Below are 7,500 nucleotides of genomic sequence, written 5' to 3' on the forward strand. Positions count from 1 at the left end.
TAGGTTCACTTCAACCCTGTTCGTGGATAACCGCCCTCCTGTAGGTTAACTCCAACCTTGTCCCTTGAGAGCTACCGTCCTGTAGGTTAACTCCAACCTTGTTCCTGGAGAGCAACCCTCCTGTAGGTTCACTCCAACCTTGTTCCTGGAGAGCAACCCTCCTGTAGGTTCACTTCAACCCTGTTCGTGGATAACCGCCCTCCTGTAGGTTAACTCCAACCTTGAACCCTTGAGAGCTACCGTCCTGTAGGTTAACTCCAACCTTGTTCCTGGAGAGCAACCCTCCTGTAGGTTCACTACAACCCTGTTCGTGGATAACTACCCTCCTGTAGGTTCACTCCAACCTTGTTCCTGGAGAGCTACCGTCCTGTAGGTTCCCTCCAACCCTGTTCGTGGATAACTACCCTCCTGTAGGTTCACTCCAACCTTGTTCCTGAAGAGCTACCCTCCTGTAGGTTCACTCCAACCCTGTTCGTGGATAACCGCCCTCCTGTAGGTTCACTCCAACCCTGTTTGTGGATAACCGTTCTTCTGTAGGTTCACTCCAACCCTGTTCGTGGATAACCACCCTCCTGTAGGTTCACTCCAACCCTGTTTGTGGATAACCGTTCTTCTGTAGGTTCACTCCAACCCTGTTTGTGGATAACTGCCCTCCTGTAGGTTCACTCCAACCCTGTTCGTGGATAACCGCCCTCCTGTAGGTTCACTCCAACCCTGTTCGTGGATAACCGCCCTCCTGTAGGTTCACTCCAACCCTGTTCGTGGATAACCGCCCTCCTGTAGGTTCACTCCAACTCCAGTTGTAGTAACTAATCTGATTCATCTTGTAAACCAGCTATTTATTACAATCAGCTGTGCTAGATTAGGTTTGGAGTGAAAACCTAAAGGAAGTTAGCTCTCCAGGAAGAGGGTTGGAGAGCCCTGGTCTAGAGCTTAGTGCCTGGGGCCAGGGACACCCACTCCTCAATCACTTCTTGCAACACACAGGAGGAAATAGTTATTAGGTTAGTTGATTGTTCATGAAAACTCAAAAACAAAATATCTCTCCTAATTTTCTCCCCCCTCTAACACCTCTCGCTCTACCCCATAGGCTTAAAACAAAAATCTTAAAAACAACTAATGGATTCAAAACTGAAACATTGCTTACGCCCGTCCGCCATCACCGCCCACAACACTTCACAAAACCGAAACCTAGTCAAAGGTAGCAGCACTAACTGTTGCCCATAGTGGCCTATTTCCACATCATCTACCAACGTCCTCAGACATGGATGGACATAGAATATTGACTTGTATCACGGGTGACCTGGCTGGATATATTGAGAGTGTAATGTGAATGTATTAACCCCAGACAGTAAACTGCAAGAGTGTTACTATACATGTTTATGTGTGTGTGTGTGTGTGTGTGTGTGTGTGTGTGTGTGTGTGTGTGTGTGTTCGTGTGTGTGTTCGCGTGTGTGTGTATATGTGTGTATATGAATGTGTGTGTGTGTATATGTATGTATATGAATGTGTGTGTGTGTGTTTGCATAAACGTGTGTGTGATTATTTTTACCCTGGATTGTGAGTGTTCCCCTGACTGGGATGGGCCTGTAAGTGCTGCAAATACTCAAATGCCCTTCCTAACCACAATTTCCCCTAAATGAGACAGAGAGAGACACGTAGGTGTGCGTCTTTGTGTGTGTGTGTGTTACACTAGGCATCCATAACTTTATCCATCTCATAAATCTCTCCCTACTCCAGCAGTACAGCTCTCTGTGAAACACAATATCAATAATTCACACGCACCCATACAATATGTGGCTCAGCATTGCTAATATAACAGTGCACATACACACACATACATGTGCACACATACACACACACTTCAAATTAAATCTAACTTGATTTGTCACATGCGCTGAATACAACAGGTGTAGTAGATCTTACAGTGAAATGCTTACTTACAAGCCCTTAACCAACAATGCAGTTTTAAGAAAATACCCCCCCCCAAAAAGTAAGAGATAAGAATAACAAATGATTAAAGATCAGCAGTAAATAACAATAGTGGGGCTATATACAGGGAGTACTGGTACAGAGTCAATGTGCGGGGGCACCGGTGTCGAGGTAATTGAGGTAATTATGTACATGTAGGTAGAGTTATTAAAGTGGCTATGCATAGATAGTAACAGAGCGTAGCCGCAGCGTGGGGGGGGGGGCAATGCAAATAGCTGTTTAGAAGCCTCTTGGACCTAGACTTACCGCTTGCCATACGATAGCAGAGAGAACAGAGTATGACTAGGGTGGCTGGAGTCTTTGACAATTTTTAGGGCCTTCCTCTGACACCATCTGGTACAGAGATCCCGGATGGCAGGAAGCTTGGCCCCGGTTATGTACTGGGCTATATGCACTACGCTCTGTAGTGCCTTGCTGTCAGAGGCCGAGCAGTTGCCATCCCAGGTAGTGATGCAACCCGTCTGGATGCTCTCGATGGTGCAGCTATAAAACCTTTTGAGGTTCTGAGGAACCATGCCAAATATTTCTAGTCTCCTGAGGGGGAATAGGTTTAGTCGTGCCTTCTTCATGACTAGCTTGGTGTGCTTGGACCATGATCATTTCTTGGTGATGTGGATGCCAAGGAACTTGAATGCTCTCATGATGCTCTCATGCATGTTTCAGTGTTGCTTGCCTCGTTATTTACCTTGTCTGGTTGGCTCGTGTCACTGGGATGCTCTCGGTTGTGCTTCTCTTTGTAGTCTGTAATAGTTTGCAAGCCCTGCCACATCCGACGAGCGTCGGAGCCAGTGTAGGACGATTCAATCTTAGTCCTGTATTGACACTTTGCCTGTTTGATGGTTCGTCGGAGGACATAGCGAGATTTCTTAGCTTCCGGGTTAGAGTCCCTCTCCTTGAAAGCGGCAGATCTACCCTTTAGCTCAGTGCGAATGTTGCCTGTAATCCATGGCTTCTGGTTGGGGTATGTACGTACAGTCACTGTGGTTATGACGTCCTCTATGCACTTTTTGATGAAGCCAGTGACTGATGTGGTGTACTCCTCAATGCCATCGGAAGAATCCTTGACTGAACCATGATACAGTTATGGAGACCTGAGAGAGCTGGTTAAATCATGTAACTAGGTTATTAACACTTTACAGAGCAGGGCTCATCAGCTGAATATATTATCATTGCTAGTGAATAGCAAGCTATTCACACAAGACCTGCAGAGAGAGAGAGAGAGAGAGAGAGAGAGAGAGAGAGAGAGATGCACACACCACACACCAAACGCTAAGCATGAACACCTCACACACCACAGTCTTGTGCATTCATAAAGTGGGGAAATGTAAGATGCCTATAACACAGTGCATATTGAAACTGTTGAAAACCATAGCTATGGCAGGTTCAACTACTGTAGTTCTGGCAGAACCTTCCCATCTGTTGGGCTTTTTACTAATATAACATGTGGCTAAATTTAAATGTACACAAGCAAAAGGAAAATAGAGAAACTCTATTTCTTTCTCTCTTCTTCTCTAATCACAGCGCATAGGTTCTGACCATCAGTAGTGTCACAGCCTTCTCTCTCCATCGTTCTCACTACATCTCTCCCTCCCTCCCTCTCACTACATCTCTCCCTCCCTCTCTCCCTCCCTCTCTCCATCGCTCTCACTACATCTCTCCCTCCCTCCCTCTCTCCATCGTTCTCACTACATCTCTCCCTCCCTCCCTCTCACTACATCTCTCCCTCCCTCTCTCCCTCCCTCTCTCCATCGTTCTCACTACATCTCTCCCTCCCTCTCTCCCTCCCTCTCTCCATCGTTCTCACTACATCTCTCCCTCCCTCCCTCTCACTATATCTCTCCCTCCCTCCCTCTCACTACATCCCTCCCTCCCTCCCTCCCTCCATCATTCTCACTACATCTCTCCCTCCCTGCCTCTCACTACATCTTTCCCTCCCTCCCTCTCACTACATCCCTCCCTCCCTCCCTCCATCGTTCTCACTACATCTCTCCCTCCCTCCCTCTCACTACATCTTTCCCTCCCTACCTCTCTCCATCGCTCTCACTAAATCCCTCCCTCCCTCCAATCATATCATAGGTTCTGATTAACAGCAGTGGCCCAGCTTCCTCTCCCTCTTTCCCTCCCTCTATCTCCTGCTCTCATTCTGCCCGTCAGCATTATACAGTACTGTACTATACATAGTCTCTACTCCTCAACCAGGAAGGAGAAGAGATTTGTGACTTTATTCTAAAAAGCCTTTATTGGCACAATTCAGCTTATTTACATGAGTTAACACCAGGAGAGGAGAGAAGAGAGAAGAGAAGAGGAGAAGAGAAGAGTACACGAAGATACACATACACACACACTCACACACACACACATACACACACTAGGTCTACCCTCCTTGTTATCCATAATAAAGAGGTATGAGTTTCTGTAATGGGTGAAGGCAGAGAAGAGATATTACAAAACTAAATTACATAGTGCCTTATGAATACAAATACAGTCATCAACCCCCTGGACAGACTGCCTGGACAATAGCGACATCATCATTACACTAACTAGGTTATAATTATATGGACAATGAACTGTTCTGTCACATAAACCCCTCTCATCCTAACCAGCTGGGTCCTGGGGTTACAGAAGGGTCACATTGCATTGTGGAGAACAGACACGTGTCTGTCTAGTAGAATAATCAGCATCACAATATAGAATCAAATAGAATAGTAACTTTATTGTCAATGAAAGATAAACGTTTTCCATACAGGCCAGAAGGTTGAAGGTTCTTCATTTTATTTGTCAGTAAAATAATATATAAACAGTGCCAGTCAAAAATGTGGACACACCTACTCATTCAAGGGTTTCTCTTTATTTTTACTATTTTCATACAGAATAATACTGAATAATACTGAAGACATCAAAACTATGAAATAACACATATGAAATCATGTAGTAACCAAAAAAGTGTGAAACAAATCAAAATATATTTCATATTTGAGATTCTTCAAAGTAGCCACCCTTTTCCTTGATGACAGCTTTGCACACTCTTCATGAAGTAGTCACATGGAATGCATTTCAATTAACTGGTATTTCTTGATAAACATTAACTTGTGGAATTTCTTTTCCCATTAATGCGTTTGAGACAACCAGTTGTGTTGTGATAAGGTAGGGGTGGTATACAGAAGATAGCCCTATTTGGTAAAATACCAAGTCCATATTGTGGCAAAAACAGCTCAAATAAGCAAAGAGAAACGACAGTCCATCATTTCTTTAGGACATGAAGGTCAGTCAATACGGAAAAGTTCCAGAACTTTGAAAGTTTCTTCAAGTGCAGTGGCAAAAACCATCAAGTGCTATGATGAAACTGGCTCTCATCAGGACCGCCACAGGAAAAGAAGACCCAGAGTTACCTCTGCTGCAGTTCATTAGAGTTACCAGCCCAAATAAATGCTTAATAGAGTTCAAGTAACAGACACATCTCAAAATCAACTGTTCAGAGGAGACTGCATGAATCAGGCCGTCATGGTCAAATTGCTGCAAAGAAACCACTACTAAAGAACACAAATAAGACTTGTTTGGGCCAAGAAACACAAGCAATGGACAATAGACTGGTGGAAATCTGTCCTTTGGTCTGATGAGTCCAAATTTGAGATTTTTGGTTCCAACTGCCGTGTCTTTGTGAGACACAGAGTAGGTGAACGGATAATCTATGCATGTGTGGTTCCCACTGTGAAGCATGGAGGAGGAGGTGTGATGGTGTGGGGGTGCTTTGCTGGTGACACGGTTTGTGATTTATTTAGAATTCAAGGCACACTTAATCAGCATGGCTACCACAGAATTCTGCAGCGATACACCACCCCATCTGGTTTGCCCTTAGTGGGACTAACATTTATTTTCCAACAGGACAATGACCCAACACACCTCCAGGCTGTGTAAGGGCTATTTGACCAAGAAGGAGAGTGATGGAGTGCTGCATCAGATGACCTGGCCTCCACAATCACCCAACCTCAACCCAATTGAGATGGTTTGGGACGGGTTTGACCGCAGAGTGAAGGAGAAGCAGCCCAAAAATGCTCAGCATATATGGGTATTCCTTCAAGACTGTTGGAAAAGCATTTCAGGTGAAGCTGGTTGAGAGAATTATGTACATAAATACATAATTACTTTTTCAGCTGAATTACCATGTACCGAATAAAATAAACAAGTTAAATGCGTTTTCATCCCTAGGCCTACTGATGTTTTTTTTTCCGCTACAAATGTGCGGAGGTATAGCAAATATGCCCGCTCTGGCATTGGTACGTGTGCTCTAGCTAACAGCTTGCAGATACAGTACAGGTATAGCCTACTACATGATGAGATTATTATGGACAGAAGTGCAAGATTGTTTTTATTTGTCAAAGGGCAGCCAAGCATCGATTATCATGTCACCAGAATAAGACCCTCCAAATGTATTGAAAGGAGACATTATTTATCCGACATGTACTTTACTCTCACGTTTGCTCCTTCTCCAGGCCTCTAGGTCACCAGGCTGCTCGTTATGGCGCACACCTGTCACCATCGTTACGCGCACCAGCGCCTCATGAGACTCACCTGAACTCCATCACTGCCCTGATTATCTTCACTATATATGTCCTTCCGCAGGTGTTATTATTTATGTTTCAGTTTCATGTCTGTGTGCTGTTAGTGTGTCTTATTTTGTATTATGTTCTGTTTTATTTTACTAAAACACTCCCTGAACTTTCTTCCCGACTCTCAGCGCACATCGTTTCACATGCCCAACAGTTTCCTGTGTGTATCAAGAATGGTCCACCACCCGAAGGACATCCAGCCAACTTGACAACAATTGTGGGAAACATTGGAGTCAACATGGGCCAGCATCCCTGAGGAATGCTTTCGACACCTTGTAGAGTCCACGTCCTAAATAATTTAGGCTGTTCTGGGGGCAAAAGAGGGTGCAACTCAATATTAGGAAGGTGTTCCTAATGTTTACTACATTCAATGTATATTGACTTGTGGTATAGTAAAAGTTTGCGCGCAGAAAAGCACAGTGCATAAGGTAAGTACCAAACACTTTGTCCCCTAACAAAGTTCCATTTCAGTTTTCCATCTCCAAAAAATGTTGGTGCTGGCATGACCCTAACCTGCTGTGAAGATCTCAGGCCTGTTGGGGTGAGTTAGGAACAACACAGAACAGAGGCTAACAGTAGCAATGAACCTTAAAGCAGGGTGACTCACAAATGCAGACACCCATGCACTCCAAAGCAGTCTATTTGACTGTATTTGTACTGAGACTCAAATTAAAAAAAGAACACCTTTAAATCCATTTATCAAATGATGGTAACTCCGACTCATGACACATTTACCTGCAGTCACATCCATCCATCCATTCTCTCTCTCTCTCTCTCTCTCTCCCTCCCTCTCTCTCCCTCTCTCTCTCTCTCTCTCTCCCTCTCTCTCCCTCTCTCTCTCTCCCTCTCTCTCTCTCTCCCCCCTCTCTCTCAGATCGTGACTGCACTGACAAAGACCCGT

This window comes from Oncorhynchus nerka, linkage group LG9a, assembly GCF_034236695.1.
Source record: "Oncorhynchus nerka isolate Pitt River linkage group LG9a, Oner_Uvic_2.0, whole genome shotgun sequence".
NCBI lineage: Eukaryota > Metazoa > Chordata > Actinopteri > Salmoniformes > Salmonidae > Oncorhynchus > Oncorhynchus nerka.